The sequence below is a fragment of the Notechis scutatus genome, chromosome 2, assembly GCF_049901735.1.
Source record: "Notechis scutatus isolate UNSWTSFEM ecotype Mainland chromosome 2, rNotScu1.2, whole genome shotgun sequence".
Lineage (NCBI taxonomy): Eukaryota > Metazoa > Chordata > Lepidosauria > Squamata > Elapidae > Notechis > Notechis scutatus.
This window is the reverse complement of record NC_142010.1, coordinates 13,553,342-13,572,760: the sequence shown is the minus strand read 5'-3', so window position 1 is coordinate 13,572,760 and position 19,419 is coordinate 13,553,342. Positions and strand designations below refer to the sequence as shown.

At 43.2% G+C, this 19,419-nt stretch overlaps 3 protein-coding genes across 3 annotated transcripts in view; all 3 read left to right on the top strand.

The window, feature by feature from the left end:
• LOC148131787 (transcriptional repressor CTCFL-like) overlaps window positions 1-4,459 on the top strand; it is an 80,095-nt gene extending 75,636 nt beyond the window's left edge. The window contains 1 exon segment of the mRNA XM_087953521.1: window positions 3,928-4,459. The gene's annotated coding sequence lies outside the window, so the exon portion shown is untranslated.
• LOC113430880 (H-2 class II histocompatibility antigen, E-S beta chain-like) overlaps window positions 1-19,419 on the top strand; it is a 343,220-nt gene that overhangs the window by 69,613 nt on the left and 254,188 nt on the right. The gene's annotated exons all lie outside the window — the stretch shown is intronic.
• LOC113428989 (uncharacterized) overlaps window positions 1-19,419 on the top strand; it is a 288,768-nt gene that overhangs the window by 133,603 nt on the left and 135,746 nt on the right. The window lies entirely within an intron of this gene.

The window sequence follows — 19,419 nt, the reverse complement described above, 5'->3', positions numbered from 1 at the left end:
ATCCTGGCCAGTTCCTCAGTTCCGCTTTGGAGGAGCCCAAGGCTTCAGGCTGGGGAAGCGGAACCCAAGCGCCTCTGAAGCTGTTGGGGGTTGGAGGAAGAAGTGCTGCTGTGTGTGTGTGCATGTGTGTGTGTGTGTGCAGGAAGAACTCAGAGGAAATCACAATTTTGCAGGGGAGGGGAAACACGAAAAGAGCCTTAGAAGTTCTGCTTTGACCAGGAGAGCCATGAGTCAGACTCCCACCAGAGGCTGCCTGGATCTGGGGCCCCTGTTGTTTGTTTGTTTGTTTATTATTGTTATTTATTTATTTATTTACTTTTGTCAATTGCTTTCAAGATAATAGGTATAAGTAAAAACATAGTTATGAATACATGGATACATATAAGAAAAATAAAATAAAAGAAACAATAGGACAGGGATGGTAGGCATGTTGGTGCACTTATGCACGCCCCCTACAGGCCTCTTGGGAAAGGGGTGAGGTCAATAGTAGACAGTCTAAGGTTAAAGTTTTTGGGGTTTGGGGAAGGAACCACAGAGTCAGGTAGAGTATTCCAGACATTGACCACTCTGTGGCTGAAGTCGTATTTCCTCCAATCAAGTTTGGTAAGGTTAATCTTGAGTTTGTATCTATTGTTTGCTCTTGTGTTGTTATGGTTGAAGCTGAAGTATTCATTGACAGGTAAGACATTGCAATGTATGATTTTATGTACTATACTTAGATTGGACCGAAGGCGGTGTAGTTCTAGATTTTCTAGGTCCAGAATTTTGAGTGTGGTGGCATAAGGTATTCTTTTGTTTTGCTCCCGCTGCCGGTCGCCTCCCCCCTCCCCCCTTGGCTTTCACCGGGGCAACATGTGGAGAGGCTCCTGTTGGCTCCAGCCAGATCAGCGGCTGCTTCTCTCACCTGTTGCTCCAAGTCTTCGGGAAATGACTCCTGGGCAGCAGAGAGCCCCCCTTGCTTTCTGCACTGTGCACCCCTTTCTCTGCCCCACTGCTGACCAATCTATGGCTTTGCTGTGCTCTTTGCACCACTTCCATTACTCACCTTTCTCTCCCGTTGCTCTCCTCCCCACTCCCCCTGCTTCCCTTTTGACTTTTGCTGCCGCCAAAGCCAACTCCCCACCGCGGCGCAGTTCCGGGATGCGCTGCCTCCGTGCTTGCCTTTCCGGCGAGAGCCTCAATGGGAGCCCCCTGTGTGATACCTGGCCATTCTTTTTCTCGAGTTTATTTTGCAAACTCTGTAGACAACAATAGCACGATAAATCATCCCTTGTGGTCCCTGGAGTTCTTCAATGAAATACAAGGTATCAAAAAAGACACAATTACCTACAGTTGCTTTTCATTCCTGCTCGGGACATAAATGCACCAAAGAGGTTTTAGAAAAATAAGCAACACAGCACTGTAGAAATCAAATATAACTAATTTCCTCATTAAAAAGTTGTCTAAATCCAAACTTAAGAAATATGTTTGCTATATTAGTTCAGCGTCATAAAATTGCAAGCTTTTTGATTCTCGTCCTTCTCCTTTATTTACTTGTTTGCATTGTAGTCTTTGATTATTGCATCAGCCACAATTGAATCAATGGGACTGAATCCAGCAGAATTAGTCTAGGTAGAGGGATGATTTGTTATTCTAGGAACTAATCATCCAATATCGAGGCATTGATAATTCGTGGTGATATTTTGCTTGTGTTTTTCTCTGACAAAGTCACATAGATCTTATTAGTATTTTTCAACATTATTTTTTAAAAAGGAAGAGAGGCAACAGTTCAGATATATTTCAGAAAATGGCTATTTATTTCTTATTATTTAAAGAATGCAAGTTGTGTTTTGGAAATTATCAGAGGCATTAACAGAAAGTAATGATCAAAAAATGAAGGCATAAAATGCCAAAACAAATTTTAAAAAACTACTATTTTTATGTAGAAGTGGTAAATCACATTATAGAAGCCAATCAGAGTGTGTGATAATTTACAGTAGCACATCATCAGTAGTGTTTTATAACGTTCATTGTTTGGAAATAAGTTTTGTGGTATTGAATATTTATACCCCACTGTTCTACGTTTACACTGCTAGCATAGATAAATAATGAATTAATATTAAATCATTTAAAATGTTAAAAGGTGGAACAATAAAAGCATCTAAATAGAATGCAAACTAGCTTAAGCAATCTTTTGAAAACTGGAATGAAGGAATTTTGTGCCAAAAACAATGCTAGATATGAAGTATGCCTTTTGGAAGATGATGAATCTCCAAAATGCCGTCCTAATCAACAGGCCCTTCCTGTAAAGTAAACAGAGTTTCATCACTCCTGTCATTCATCTTCATTATATAATGATCTGTTATGAAAAGGTAACAGTGGAAGATTCAGAAGAGGGCAGATAATGAGAAATGCAAGAGAGTTCTGAAAAAAAAAACCTTCTATTTTTGCTTTATTGCTATCTTAAGGCTTTTAACATTGTCAACTATAATAAATTCTAGATATCCTTTAAAAACAGGGTTTACCACATCACCACAGCTACTTATTGCAGGAACAGAACATTAGATACCATTAGATACTATACCATATTTAACTTGTATACCGAATATATGACACAAATGCTGGAGCCAAGAAGTTAAAAACTGGAATGAAAAATGGAGACAATCATCAAGAACCTTAAATATACCAGTTTAATAGCTGGAGGATTATGCTAGAGGGGCAACCCAACACAAAGAAGAGGAGGAAGAGGACAAGAAGGGCGAGGGCATATCTGGCACTGTCCTTTTGGGGTGTACTTACAAGAGGCAGGATGCAAGCTTGGCACTTATTTTTTTACTGCCTTTCTGGGGGGCACATGATCTTTCCTTAAATCTGGATGATATCCTTGGGATATTTTGTGGGGTGAGTGAGACCAGGTAGTGTCTTTAAGTGGTGCCAATGGATCTAAGGATTGCTTCTCCTGGGTGTGCTCTTTCTGGAGAACTTAAATGGCCTCTCTGCTAAAGGGTTTGACTTTGGGAGCAAGAGATGGCTGCTGATAGTTACCATTGCATCTGAACTATTTTAATTCCTCAAGGAGGTCTGGCAACATGCCTGACTTGTAACTCTGGCTTTCAGGTATTTTTAATCTAATGATTGGTATTTAGGGCAGCTTTTTGCAAGCAAAGAAGCTTTTTATATCTTTGTACAGGTAATCCTTGACTTACAACAGTTCATTTATTGACCATTCAAAGTTACAATGGCACTGAAAAAAGTGACTAATGACAATTTTTCACACTTACGATGGTTGTAGCATCGCCATGGTCACGAGAGGCCAGGTGAGAAGCACCCCTTGATGTGAGTGATGTCGAGTTGGCCATGCCCACCCAGTCACATGACCACCAAGCCACGCCTACCCAGTCACATGACCACCAAGCCATGCCCAATGAGTCACATGACCACCAAGCCACACCCACATAACCAGTTGTTAAGAAATTTGAATCCCACCCCTGGGTTCAGCCCAGAGCCTGGAGAGTCCCCGGCAGTTTCCCCTTTGATGGAGACGTAATCCTATTGATTATATAATTAAATAAGAAGTAATCTTATTTCCCATAAGATGATCCACACAGGAGAGAAGCCATATAAATGCATGGAGTGTGGAAAAAGTTTTGCTCAGAATGATCATCTTGCCATAAAAGGATCCATGCTCAGGAGAAACCACATAGCAACAGCAATTCCACGTAGAGTTATATACCACTCCACAATGCTTTACCACACTTTCTGAGCAGTTTACAAAGTCAGTGACCTCAGAAGGATGAAAGGGTGAATCAACCATGAGCCGGTCAGGATCGAACTCCTGGCTGTGGACAATCAGCCTCGGTACTACAGCATTCTAACCGCTGACCCACCATGTCTCTGTAGATTTCTATGTGTGTGGATATTCTGCTTTTCTGGTCCAAATGAGACAAGGTTGAATCCAACAAAATGGAACTTAATGTGGAGAAAAATAAGATTTTATATCTGGGCAGTTAAAACAGATTACAGGAAATCTGGCTGAAAAACAGTGAGAGGGATCTCGGGAGTCCAAATAGATGATGACTTCAACATGAGTCACGTGTGTGCAGCAGCCGCCAAAAAAGCTAATATAATCCTTCTGTCAGGTTTCCAAGTAATGAAATCCATTTAAAAAGAAAAGAGCAAAGTCATTCTTCCAAAACAATTTCTTTTATTTACAAAAGCATAAAATTGGCAACATCCATTGTAATTCTGGATCTGACACAACCCGAATTACACCACGTAATATTGGAAATTAGAAACAAGCCCCAAAAGTCACATTCCTCAATAGAAGTAAATCACCGGTGTCATCAATCTCCACCTCAAGGCCTCAGCAGGGTCAGCTTTCGTTCCCACAGGAAGGAGAACTTCCTAGCCTAAACAATCCTCACTATCTCCATTCCTCCCACCTTAGGAATGTGTCAAGCCCAAACCCCCTCCCCCCCATAACCAGCAAAGAGAAAGGATAGGGCTAAATAAAATGGCTATGCATATGTCAATTTTGGGCTTGACAGGCTGCCCCCCTCATTTGAAAAGAAACCCCTGCAACGGCATAGAATACACAAAGATTGAAAGTTGGTTAAACACAATAAGGTTACAGCGATTTAACCTCCTCTGCCACTGCAGGATCCGCTATTGGCTTGTAGATGTTTGTCATGGAATTTTTCCACCAGTCTACACTATCCAGCTATTTACCCAAGTTGCTTGTGAAACAGGATAGCCTTTCCAATAAATTAGATATTGTAACTTCCCTCTGAAAATCCAAGAGTCCCAAGATTTTCTTAACCTCATAAGGTTCATGCCCTGCAATGAGCAAAGGCTTCGGAGCCGCACTTTCTGCTGGCCTCAATGAGGAAGTTACAAATGGCTTTAACAAACTACTATGAAAAACCGGTTCTGAAGGGGGAGAATTTGGGTCTTTTGAGTGACATTTGTCGAACCCTCCATCAGTTTGTTTTCTGGGCAATCCAAGGTCTCCTCAGGAGTCGTAAAGGGCCCCTTCAGCCACTTCCAGTGTGTCAGAGGAACAAGGGGCTGCCCCACCTGGAGACTCAGCCATGGGGCAGAGGAGGACAGTCCCTGAGCTGCCCTGGTGAAGAATCCAGGTTTGTTGCCTGCTGGATCCTGGCCAGTTCCTCAGTTCCGCTTCGGAGGAGCCCAAAGCTTCAGGCTGGGGAAGCGGAACCGAAGCGCCTCTGCAGCTGATGGGGGTTGGAGGAAGAAGCTCTCTCTCTCTCTCTGTGTTTGTGTGTGTGTAAAGGGATTGGAGTGGCAGAGAGAACTCAGAGAAAATCACAATATTTGGGGGAAGGGAAGCATGAAAGGGGCCCGGAGGTTCTGCCCGGGTCAGGCGAGAGCTGGACACCCCACAGAGGCTGCCTGGATTTATTTTATTTTATTTATTTATTTGATTTGCCAATTGTTTACAAGATAATAAGTATAAGTGTATACATAGTTTTGAATATATGAAATGGGTACATATAAGAAAAATAATAGAATAAGAGAAACAATAGGACGGGGACGGTAGGCACGTTGGTGCGCTTATGCACACCCCCTACAGACCTCTTAGGAAAGGGGTGAGGTCAATAGTAGACAGTCTAAGGTTAAAGTTTTTGGGGTTTGGGGAAGAGACTACAGAGTCGGGTAGAGTATTCCAGACATTGACCACTCTATTGCTGAAGTCGTATTTCCTGCAATCAAGTTTGGTGCGGTTTACTTTGAGTTTGTATCTGTTGTGTGCTCTTGTGTTGTTATGGTTGAAGCTGAAGTATTCATTGACAGGTAGGATATTGCAATGTATGATTTTATATACCATGCTTAAGTCGGACCGAAGACGGCGTAATTCAAGGTTTTCTAGTTTTAGAATTTCGAGTCTGGTGGCATAAGGTATTCTACAACGAGTAAAAGAGTGGAGAACTCTTCTTGTGAAATACTTCTGGACTTTCTCAATTGTGTTAATATCACATACGTAATAAGGATTCCAGACTGATGAACTGTATTCGAGTATTGGTCTAGCAAATGTTTTGTATGCTCTGGTTAGTAGTGAGATATTACCAGAGAAAAAGCAACGTAGGATTAGGTTAACAACTCTTAATGCCTTTTTGGCTATGTAGTTGCAGTGGGCTCTAGCACTTAGGTCATTAGAGGTGAGTATTCCCAGGTCCTTTACAGAGCTTGGGTCATCAACAAGATCTTGACTATTCAGCTTGTATTTTATTTTCTGATTTTTTTACCAATATGTAAGACAGAGCATTTATTTGTTGAGATTTGAAGTTGCCATATGTTAGACCATTCAGATACATAGTCTAGGTCTTTTTGTAGGGTAGTAGTATTGTCTGTGGTATTGAACAGCTTTACATCATCAGCGAAGAGAACGCAATTGCTCTTGATATGATCACAAAGGTCGTTTATGTAGATTATGAAGAGAGTTGGTCCTAGAACACTGCCTTGGGGAACACCACTATTGACAGGTACTGGATTTGATAGGGCGTTCCCGATTTTGACCATTTGTTGTCTGTTTGACAGGAATGCTTCTATCCAGTTATTCAGTTGTCCAGAGATACCATAAGATTTTATTTTTAGGAGTAGTTTGTCGTGTACCACTGAATCAAAGGCTTTACAGAAGTCTATGTAGATTGCGTCTATTGCTTTGCCCTGGTCGAGTTGTGTAGTCCATATGTTTTTGCAGTGTAAGAGTTGCAGATTAAAGGATAGTTTTTTTCTGAAACCAAATTGTTTATTGGAGAGTAGGTTGTTTGTCTCTAAATGGAGGATGATGGATTGGTTAATAATTGATTCCATGACTTTACAGGTGACGCAGCATAAGGAGATTGGTCTGTAATTTTCAACTAGGCTTGGGTCTCCCTTTTTGAAGATAGGGATGACTGTGGCTTGTAACCATAGGTTAGGCAAGGAGCTGGTCCTGAAAGATTTTTCAAAGATTATGGCTATGGTTTGGCTATGGCAGTGGATAGCTTTCTTAAGAAGTAGGCACATATTCCATCCGGTCCAATAGATAGAGATGGTTTTAGATTGCGTAGTGCTTTTTCAACGTTGTCAACTGTAAAATCGATATGTATTAGATCGTTGTTGTTATCTGTGGTACGGCTAGGAAACATTGGGCATGATCCATTACTGTTTACAAACACTGAGCCGAAGAATGTGTTAAAGATGTTGGCTTTAATGGTGTCGTCGCTGCAGTCTTTACCATCAGGTCCTATCAAGGGAGGGATGGACTTTGAGTCTTTTAGTTTGTTGTTTACAAAATTGTAAAAAGCACGGGTGGAATTGGTGCTTAGAAGGTTTTCCTCTTGTTTAATGTGATAATTGGTGCATTCGGTCTTTATCTGGTGGCATAAATTTTTGTATCGGTTTTTGAAATTAGCAACGTGACCAGATTTGTTTTTCCGCCAGAGTGATCTCTTTTTGGATTGAAGTTTCCTTATTGATATGGGTAATCTGCTTTTTGTTTTGTTTTTGGAGTTGTTGTTGGAACATATAGTTTGATGACTCTTTTGACTTCAAGTAAAAAAATGTTGTAATGGTCTTCAACAGTATTGCATCCAGTGAATAGAGATTGCCAATCGAGGGATGAGAGATCGTTTTCTATAAGATCATAGTTGCCTTTTTTGAAGTTACAATTAGGGATGACATCATTGTGGTGATTTTTGTGTGGACGTATGTTGAGGCACAAGTCAATCATATTGTGGTCACTACTGGAAAAGGGTTCTTTGGTTTGTATTCCGTAAATTAAATTCAAACTATTGCAGAAAATGAGATCGAGGCAGTTGTTTAGTCTAGTGTTGTTGGTTACTAGTTGTTCAAGACCTAGATTTGTAATAGCATTGTAGAAGGTTGTGTGTATGATTTCAGTTGTACAATTATTTAGGGTCCAGTCGATATGAGGTAGATTGAAATCTCCAAGAAAGATAAAGGGTATGGGCAGGATGTAGCCCATGTTAGTAGTGTATTTAGCTTGTTTACATGTTCGATGTCATAATCAGGTGCTCTGTAACATAGTAAGAATCGAATTGTGATATTTAAGGATAGTTCACAGATGATGGTTTCAGGAAGGGCAAGCTCCTGGGTAACTTGGATATTTTTAGATGTAAGGACTTTTTATAGAAGATAGCAACACCACCTCCTCTACGAATTTCACGATCTGATCGGTAAACATGATAGTCCCTTACTGTGGTAATGGAGTCAGGGAGAGATGCATTGAGCCATGTTTCACAGACAAATATAATGTCGAATTTAGCCATATTTAGTAGGAGGAAAAATTCAGGTATTTTATTCACGAGGCTTCTTGCATTGAGTAGTTTGCACTTAAGGCCTGTAGTAGTTGGAATTGAGGTAGTTAGGGGCGTGCATGCCTAGTCTTGGGTGATGGTGGATCGGTTGAGGTAGGGTTGTGGTTGAGGGTTAAAGCCGAGTTGCGGGTTGTGTGACTTACTTTTGATACAGTCAGCATGGTAGTCAATGTACAGGTCCTTCTCTCCATTGTCTAGACATTTTTTGAGTTCAGTGCGGAGTACACGGGAGCGGGCACGTTGCTGTATGGTTAGGTCAGGGTGACAACGGAGGTTCTTATGGTTGGTGTTGGTTTTGGCGAGTGAATTTATAGTGTAAATGAATTTACGTTTGCTTGATTCATTTTTGCAAATGACCGAGTCTTTACAATGTACCGAGTCTTTACAAGATATGCGATGAGGAACAATCTACCAAGAGAGGTTCACGTCAGAGTTACAAAAAAATCTATTAAAACACAAATATTACAAGTGGCAAGAGAGAAGACGTTGAAATATAAAGAAAATATAGCAACACCACCTCCTCGACGATTTTCACGATCTGATCGGTAAACATGATAGTCTCTTACTGTGGTAATGGAGTCGGGGAGAGATGCATTGAGCCATGTTTCACAGACAAATATAATGTCGAAGTTAGCCATATTTAAGAGGATGAGAAATTCAGGTATTTTATTCACGAGGCTTCTTGCATTGAGTAGTTTGCATTTAAGTCCGGCAGCAGTTGGGATTGAGGTAGTTGGGGCGTGCGTGCCTAGTCTTGGGTGATGGTGGGTGGTGGGTAGTTTTGGGTGATGGTGGGTGGTGGTAGGGGGTTGAGGTAGGGTGGTGGTTGAGGGTAAAAGTTGGGTATTGGGTTGCGTGTCTTACTTTTGATACAGTCAGCATGGTAGTCAATGTACAGGTCCTTCTCTCCATTGTCTAGATGGGTTTGAGTTCGATGCGGAGTGCACGGGAGCGGGCACGTTGCTGTATGGTTAAGTCAGGGCGGCAACGGAGGTTTTTGTGGTTGGTGTTGGTTTTGGCGAGTGAGTTTATAGTGTAAATGAGTTTACGTTTGCTTGATTCATTTTTGCAAATGATCCTGCACAAGCGTGGGGCCACAGAGCCGTCTCTCTTTTTTGAGCTCAAGGTCAATGCGGGAAATGTCAAGTATTTCATCACCGGAGATGGTTGATGCTTGGTAATCTCTGATGATGTTTCGGACAGTTGTGAAATGAAGTTGGATGTTCCCAAAGTGCTGTATCAAAGCACATTAACAGAAAGTTATGTGGAAGGGAAAAGTGTGGAAGAAAAAGGTGCACAAGCAGCAGGGATGACCGCAGCCTGGAGAGGATTGTCAGGAAAAGGCCATTCAAAAGTGTTGGGGACTTTCACAGGGAGTGGACTGAGGCTGGAGTCAGTGCATCAAGAGTGACCACATACAGACATATCCTGGACATGGGCTTCAATGAACAACAAACAACATCAGAAACGTCTTATCTGGGCTAAAGAAAAACAGAACTGGTCTGTTGCTCATTGCCAAAATCCTCTGTTCTGATGAGAGCAACTTTTGCATCTCATTTGGAAACCAAGGACCCAGAGTCTGGAGGAAGAATGGAGAGGCACACACTGCAAGATGCTTGAAGTCCAGTGTGAAGTTTCCACAGTCTGTGTTGATTTGCGGAGCCATGTCCTCTGCTGGTGTTGGTCCACTGTGCTTCATTAAGTCCAGGGTCAACGCAGCCATCTACCAGGAGATTTTGGATCACTTCATGCTTCCTTCTGCAGATGAGCTTTATGGGGATGCTGACTTCATTTTCCAGCAGGACTTGACACCTGTACACACTGCCAAAAGCACCAAAACCTGGTTCAATGACCGTGGGGTTACTGTGCTTGATTGGCCAGAAAACTCACCTGTTCTGAACCCCATAGAGAATCTATGGGGAATTGCCAAGAGAAAGATGAGGGACATGAGACCGAATAATGCTGAAGAGCTGAAGGCCGCTATTGAAGCATCCTGGTGTTCCATAACACCTCAGCAGTGCCACAGGCTGATAGCTTCCATGCCACGCCGCATTGAGGCAGTAATTGCTGCAAAACGGGCCCAAACCAAGTACTGAGTACATATGCATGCTTATACTTTTCAGAGGTCCGATATTGTTTTATGTAAAATCCTTGTTTTATTGATTGCATGTAATATTCTAATTTTCTGAGATTGGGGTTTTTTCATGAGCTGTAAGCCACAATCATCACAATTATGACACATCATGGTGTGAACTATCTTGCTTTGCAGGTAATGAGTCTACCTCATATATTAGGTTCACCTTTTACATTGCATTCCTGAAATAAATGAACTTTTGCACGACATTCTACTTTTTCAAGTTTCACCTGTATTACTCAGAAGTTTCTTTCTTAAGCAGAGTTTCATTTTAGTTCAATCAATCTAATAAATATAAATTTGACAGATATTTTGGAATGAATTTTGTTTTTCTGCTTAGTCTCTGCCTCAGTCCAAATGTGTGGACAATTGTCACCCTGGATTTGTGAAACGGGCTCGGAAAGAAGAACCAATTTGCTGCTATGATTGTATTCCTTGTCCGGAGGGGACCATCTCCACGCAGGAAGGTATGTTATACCAGAGGAAAAGGCATTGGATTCAACGAGAGCATTTCATCAAAGTTCATGTTAAAAGATATGTGTAAACTTGCCTATTTTATTTTTCATTGCTATTTTCCTCATGTCCAATTTATTCCATAATGGGGGAATAAGATCTTGAAGAATAAGGCAGGAAGGGATGGAAGAACATAGTGGAACAGGCAAGATGAATTGTGCTAAAGGAAGCATCTTTTCTACTTGTCAGCTTGAAAGTTTATTTCCATGTTTACCATCTAAATCCTTTGAAAGTTGAGGAATGGTTTCAGGTCAATGTGTTTTGCTCATCCAAACCAATTTTATCTTACAGGCCAAAAGATATATCAGTCAGTCAATATTTATTAAGATCATAAGAGAAAGATCTACTTGGGAGAGTAGGAAGAGTGTTTGGGTTCAATGAACAAGAGCAAACAAAAGACTTAATATTGAAGTTTACAAAAACGCACATACAGTGATCAATATTTAGATTTTGATTCTCACCACTCACTGGAGCACAGCATGGGAGTTATCAGAATCCTACACCCCCAGGCTGAAGGTTTACCTACCAGCAAAGAGGGAAAAGAAAAAGAATTAAAGGACATCAAGGAAGCCCTCAGAATGTGTGGCTATCCCATTGAGTGACTAAACTAGGTGCACAACCAGAAACTAAAACATTGCCAATATGTGGATCCTCAAAAGCTTGCCTTTTGTTTGTTTTTGTCGCAGCTCCTGCCCTATTGAACACCCTCCCCATTGAAACCCAACAGGCCACCCACCCTCCTAAACCTCTGGAGGTTGTTCTTCCAGACATTGGGATGAAGTGAGGTCAATGCCAGATTACAACAATGTAGATTGCCTCAAGGAAGGGTGATTGTGGCATCCATTATTTTGGGTTTTATTTGTTTATTGTTTATAAGATAATATATGTCTATATATTTCAGTTTACCAATTACTATAGCTTTCCTGTCTCTCAGTATCAGCTGTCATCCAAAGAAGATCTTTCTTATAAGGTGAAATGAGAAACTATAAAAATAATATTGCTTACTCTCTTCTCAGATACTGAAAAATGCACCAAGTGCCCAGACGATAAACATCCAACTGGTGACAGAGTCCAATGTATCCCCAAAAGAATTACCTTCCTGTCCTATGAAGAACATCTGGGCATCATCCTGGTCTTCTTTGCTGTACTCTTGTTTCTAACAACAGGCTTTGTTTTAGTCATATTCCTTAAATACATAGAAACTCCCATTGTCAAAGCCAACAACCGTGACCTCTCCTACATCCTCTTGGTCTCCCTCTTTCTTTGTTTCTTGTCCTCCTTTTTCTTCATTGGCCGACCAAGGAAAGCCACCTGCCTTTTCCGACAAACGGTGTTCAGCATCGTCTTCTCAGTAGCTGTGTCTTGTGTTTTAGCCAAAACAATCACGGTAGTACTGGCCTTCCTGGCCACGAAACCAGGGAACAGGGTGAGGGGATGGTTGGGGAAGAGCTTGGCCAACTCCATCATCCTTTCTGGTTGTGCTGGAGAAATTGTAATTTGTGCAATCTGGCTGGGAGTTTCTCCTCCATTTCCTGATTCTGACCTGCACTCCCAATCAGGAGTGATCATCCTTCAATGTAATGAAGGCTCTGTCACCATGTTTTATGTTGTTCTCAGCTACATGGGTTTCCTTGCTGCTATTTGCTTCACGGTGGCTTTCCTGGCCAGGAACCTTCCTGGTGCGTTCAATGAAGCCAAATTGATCACCTTCAGCATGTTGGTCTTCTGCAGTGTCTGGATCTCCTTCCTGCCCACCTACTTGAGCACCAAAGGGAAATACATGGTGGCCGTGCAGGTCTTCTCCATCTTGGCTTCTGGTGCTGGCCTGCTGGCCTGCATCTTCTTCCCCAAGTGCTACATTATCATTCTGAGGCCAGATCTAAATACTAAGGAACACTTAATGATAAAAGTTGGTATCTGATCGTGAAGTAGTTTCTTAGGCTCATAAGACTTAATTATTTAGTGCAAATGCACTCTTTTCGAACCGATAATAACATCAGTTGAATCCCACCCATGTACATATACATATGCGATGACCTGGAGCATGGTACAGAGATCACAGAGGCAGCTGGCAGTTCAGACTGCCCCATTATTGTTCCAAATTTCCCCAAACGCTCCCATATTTCTGGCAAGTCTCAGAGCAAAGTGATCACACATATGCACACACACATACCTCAAGCAGCCTCTCGCTGCAAATAGTGCGCCCAATGCTGTGAGCACCATGGCTGCAAAGCAAGAAATCCAGCAGGGCAAGTCATGGAGTCCAAGAAGCAAGGGAGCAAGGCAAGTAATCCAGAAATCCAAAAAGAATGCAAGGAATCCAGGAAAGTGCAAATGTCAACACTCAACTCTCCAGGAATTCATCATTTGTTCCCCAAAAATGTCCCTCCTCACAATGTCTCTTTAAGTCTCAGTCCCCAGGTGTGCCTTGAGTGCAGGGCACTCAATATCAACTGATAAAATATTTCTATGGTCTTTTAGAGTTTCCAACAGAAAGGGAGGGGGAGCAGCTTGCATTCCATAAATGTTTTCAAAGATAGTTTCTAGGTGACCAAAGTTTCTGCCACGCAAAATTCTAACTGTAGAGTGTCAGGGCTCCAACAACTTCTCCCTTATTCAAATCAAAAGTCTCTAACCACATCTCAGAAAAAGTAAATTGGTTTATTAGAAATTGCCATGTTGGTGTGTGGCTTGGTTGCAGTTGATACTAAATTACATCAAACATTTCCCCCATGACCCTGGTCTTTCCCCCACCCCATGGATGTGACTTCTCCAATGGGATACATCCGTCTCCAAGAGTCATCCATCATGCTCTCCAATGAACTTTTTATGCTTCGACAACTTTGGGCTGCCGAGCTGATTATCTAGGCATTTCAAGAATGCCTTGTTGTCCCACACTCCCTTTTTCTGGCAGCTAAAAAGACCAAGGGAGTGTCTTTTGGGTTGACATTCAGCTCCCCTCACTTCCTGAAGGTGACCTGTACAACACAAAAAGAAAACAAATTTATGACAGGTATAGAACTTAGGGTTGCAAACCTCCCCCAGGTTTGGTTGGGTTTTCTGGATGGAACCTCGTCACAAGGCAATCAGCTTGGACGTTCCTACTCTACCCAGGATGTCTCTGATAAAGGGTAGCCCTTCCACTTGATTAGATATTGGAGTTGTCTCCTGTGCTACCTCGGATCGAGGATTCGCTGCACCTCATAATGAATTTGGCCTCCTATGACACTGGGTCTGGGGTTCAAGAGGTGGTGGCCTCAGGGTTGATCCCACCACAGCTTTTAAGAGGCTACTATGGAATACCAGGTGTATTTTCCCTAACAGTCGGGGCAACTTTAGTTGCACCAATGAAGCGGGGACAGAACAGGGACGAAAGCTAATAATTCATATAATTAAAATATTATCAGAATACCATATAGAACATCATTCTATCACTGGTAGTGAGTCATATTAAGACATATCTGTAACTTCCTGTATTCAGACTGTATTAAGGAACTAAAGCTAACCAAAGTAGCATAAACAAGGGTGGAACATGGAAATAACCAAATGGTAAGATAACTGGAAAATTTGAAATGTGCTTGTTATTTCCTTTTCCCTAATCCATATATAGAAATATATGATAGAAATATGTATAGTTGTCCTTATTTGGCGAATAAGTGTTAAGAATAACGCCCAAGGCTTTGCTGATGTCATATCGGGTATAAAAGTACTGTATCAGGAAGAACTGGGGGTTCAGAATTTGTCATGTTAATGCTCTGAACACTTTGCGCAAATAAAAACCTGTATTCTCCCACCTTTCGTGGTCTTGTGTCCTAATTGGAATCAAGATTTGCTGCAACATTTCTGGTGACCTAGATGGGACGCAAGGGGCCCTGAGGCCCTCTGGGGATCCATCCCGACTGCCAGGGTATCGGTGAGTTGAAGGGAACATTCCAGGCTGCATCGGTCCTTTGAATCCGAGGGACTTCCTCAGACTGTTGTTCTCTGGCGGTGGCGATCGACGCTCCCAAGAACCACTGGTGAGAGGTGAGGAGACCAGGACATTGTCTGGCCAGCTGTGGAGGAGGAAGACGCCTGGGTGGAATTGTCAGGTTTGGTTGAAATGTGAGACTACTGCGGTTCCCATTGGTGACTGTGAATGTCCAGCACCGTGGGCCAGTAGAAAGCGAGTGGCATCCGCAGTTCCCATCGGAGACCGTGTGCATCCGGCTCCCTGGGTCAGGCGTGGATGTGTGCAACTCCCTGGTGTGTCCGGAAAAGGAGGGACTCCATACCCTCCTCTTCAATCCCTTTCCTCATTTGTCTTGTCTGGTTACTTGGGTGGTTCATGGGTGGTGGAGAAAGCAAGCCTGTGACCCCGCTAGAGGTTATGCTGAAACATTTCAAGGAGGCATATCAGTCTCAAGATTACGGTTATAAGTGGAGTAGGTTGAAACTACGGAAATTTTGTGAGACAGAGTGGCCCACATTTGGTTTTGGTTGGCCCCCTATAGGCACACTTGATATTCCCATAGCAGTACAAGTACACCGCTTAGTATTCCATCCAACTTTAGGGCATCCAGACCAGGCCCCATACATAGACGTCTGGCTTGATTTGTTGAATCACCCTCCTCCGTGGCTTAGAAAGCTCAAGATGCGACGCTGTAAGGCCCTATTATCACGAAATATGTCTCTTAAAAAGTTATGGAAAGCAGTACCAGTCTTGCCCAGTTGCCTGGAGGAAGCGCCACACCCTCCACCATATGTGCCCCCAGGTGGGTTCGATAGTGGTTCTGAGGGTGAGGAATCATCAGGGGTATCCGGCTTTATGGCCCAATTGGATCAGTTATCCCCCTATGTGAGAAGCCCCCCCAAACCACCGAAGGCTGACCAGTCGGTCCAAGCTGAACAGCCCCCATTGAAGGCTTCCACTCCGGTAGAGCCATGGCCTGACTCCATCCCCTCTACTTCCAGGGATTCAGGGATAACACCCCCCGAGGAGCTGCTGGCAATCCCAGGCCCCTCATGTGGGACCAAGCCGGTAGCTGCTAGGACCAGGGCAAAGACAGGACAGGCTTCTCTCATGCAAGCCATCCAGGACATTATTGATCTATATTTGGAACATCATATTCTAGTGCCTACTGAGTCACCATGGAATACCCCGATACTACCCATCCCAAAGGGGGAAGGCCGGTTTAGCCCGGTTCAGGATTTAAGGGCCGTGAATTTTGCCACAGTGACCATCTACCCGGTGGTTCCAAATCCATATGTTATACTGGGCCTTATCCCTCAAGCTGCCACATGGTTCTCCGTTATAGATCTGAAAGACGCCTTTTTCACAATACCAATACATGAGAATAGTCAACACTTATTTGCTTTTGAATGGGAAAACCCCACCACTGGTCGAAAGCAACAGTACACCTGGACCAGGTTGCCCCAAGGCTTTAGAAACTCGCCAACTCTTTTTGGGGCTGCCTTAGCTAAAGATTTAGAGGCATTAAGCACACCACCCCCTGATGTGGTGTTGCAATATGTAGATGGCTTATTAGTTACTGGACACACTGAGGACGCTTGCTGGAGCAACACACATGAGTTGCTGTCCCTTTTACAGGACTTGGGATATAAAGCCTCTCGGAAGAAGGCTCAGCTAGTATCACAGAAAGTTCGATACTTGGGTTATGACATAGAACAAAGAAAACATACCCTAGGCCATGAGCACAAGGAAGCCATATGCCAACTCCCCACACCTACAAATCGGAGGGATCTGAGAGGATTCTTGGGGGCTGCTGGGTTTTGTCGTATATGGATTCCCAACTTTAGTCTTATAGTGAAACCCTTATATGAAGCTACAAAAGGAGCTGATAGAGAGCCGTTACAATGGGGAAAGCAGGAAGAAGCTAGCTTCCAATCACTTAAGCAGGCTTTGTTACAAGCCCCTAGTCTAGGCCTCCCGGACTTGGAAAAACCATTTCAGTTGTTCGTGGATACTACACAAAATGTAGTGGTGGGTGTCCTCACCCAAACTATAGGAACATGGCACCGCCCTGTAGCATATCTTTCCTAGCAACTTGATAATGTTGCAAAGGGGTGGCCCGCCTGCCTCAAGGCGGTGGCTGGGATGGCCATTTTAACTCAAGAAGCCAGTAAATTAACATTTGGACAACTCCTAGATATCTATACCCCCCATGCCCTAAAATCTGTACTGGAAACAAAGGGCCACTTGTGGTTAACTAACCCTCGAATGTTGAAATACCAAGGACTCATCACTCATAACCCTCTGATTAACATCATCCAATCCACCACATTGAATCCTGCCACGCTACTGCCTGAACCCAATACTGAACTTACTCATGATTGTATCCATACAATAGAGGAAACATATGCTAGCCGCCCAGACATGACAGATATACCTCTCCCTACTCCAGATTACACCTTATTCACAGATGGCACTAGCTACCTACAGGAGGGAATAAGAAAGGCAGTAGTTACTCTAGATGATGTATTGAAAGCAGAGCCCCTTCCACCTGGGACAAGTGCACAGCTGGCAGAATTACATGCATTAACCAGAGCCCTAGAGGTGGCCAAAGGGCTAAGAGTGAACAGACTCAAAGTATGCTTTCCTCACGGTTCAAGTCCATGGGGCCTTATATAAGGAAAGAGGACTTATCACCGCAGGAGGCAGGGATATTAAATATGGTTCCCAAATACTACGTCTCCTAGAAAGCGTATGCGCCCCACAGGAGGTAGCAGTCATGCACTGCCGCGGACACCAAAAGGTAGTCACAGACATACAAAAGGGAAATGAGAAGGCAGATAGACTAGCACGTGAAGCTGCCCAAAAGGTACCCACCTCCACAGAAAAGTACCTCGCTATTTGGGAGCTAACCGATCACCACCGACCCCACTACTCTAAGGATGACATGGCCCAGGTTGAGGCACTTGAGGCACACCTAGAGGGGGATTGGTGGATCCTACCTGATAATAGGGTTTTTACCCGCACATATGGCCTGGGATATTGTGCGCCAAGTACACCAACAGCTGCACTTAGGGAAGACGGCTCTGACAAAGGCGCTGAAAAGGGAACTATACATTGCGGCTTTGCTCCGCATTTGGAAGGCTGCCCACTGGGTGGTCGAATGCATCAAGAAAGACAGCAACGCAGGTTCTATCTTGGATGAGCTGCCCTGATCACAAGTTCGGGAAGCTCTTTTATTAAAAAACACACAGTGATACGTCACAAGCAGTGAATTCTATCCAATCATTAAGTTACATGAGAAGGAATATTAGTGCACACATAGTAACATCCAATTACAGTGCATGGTAATGTGAAAGGTGCAAGGTAACAAATTAGCGCCTGCATTACAGTTATCCGCCCATGATGACGTGTTTGTTGATTGGTGATCTCTGTTCCTGGTACGCTTTCAGCCTACGTGAGGCCTAGAGGCCTTGAGGCCTGGTATGTACCGAAACTATAGAAACTAATTTATTACTGCAATACATAAACAAAATAAGTAGTATAGCAGCCAATGTATGTGCCCGGTGTGAGGTTTGTGCAGCTAATAACCCCTGACAAGGTCCGCAACCACCCCCGGGCCACCAACCGAGAGGCTGCTACCCATTCGATTCCTTAATGGTTGATTTCATTGATATGCCTCGCTGTGGCCCTTACAATGCGCTATTAGTTATTGTGTGCACATATACAGGGTGGCCTGAGTGCATACCAACATGCACCAAAAAGGCCAGTGAAGTCTCAAGGGCATTACTCCACATTGTAATCCCTAGGTATGGACCACCCTCTAGAATCTCATCTGATAATGGCCCTGAGTTTATTCACAAAGCGACTCAGCAATTAGCTAGGGTATTGGGTATCAACTGGAAACTTCTTTGCAGCTTTCACGCTCCCTCTGGTGGCAGGGTAGAGCAGACTAATAGAACTATTAAGAAAAAACTTGCTAAAATATGTCAGGAAACTCATCTCAAGTGGGCAGATGCTCTGAGTATAGCTTTAGTTGCCGTAAGGTGTGCACCTCGGAAGGATGTCTCGATCTCCCCATTCGAATTGCTATATGGGCGAGTCCCTAATCTGGTCCGCTTAAATATTCAAAAGGATGTGCTGATATCCGACACTATTAGGTTTAAACAATTACAGGCCCTTAATGATGTAGTCCACAAGTTGCAACAATATGTGTTAACTTGTAAACCCCATATATTGGTAACCACTCCACATAGCATCCACCCGGGACAAGAGGTCTGGGTAAAAGATTGGAAACGGGAAACTTTAAGTCCAAAATGGAAAGGGCCCTATACTGTAGTTATGTGCTCTCTCCTTGCTATTAAGGTAGCTGAAATAAAATCGTGGATTCACTGGTCCCGAGTTAAATTAGCAGCACCTACCCATTGGGAAGTTGAATCCCGCTCGGATTCTCCATTTAGAATAGTTCTGCGAAAAGTGAAGAGGAATATCTCCCCTAG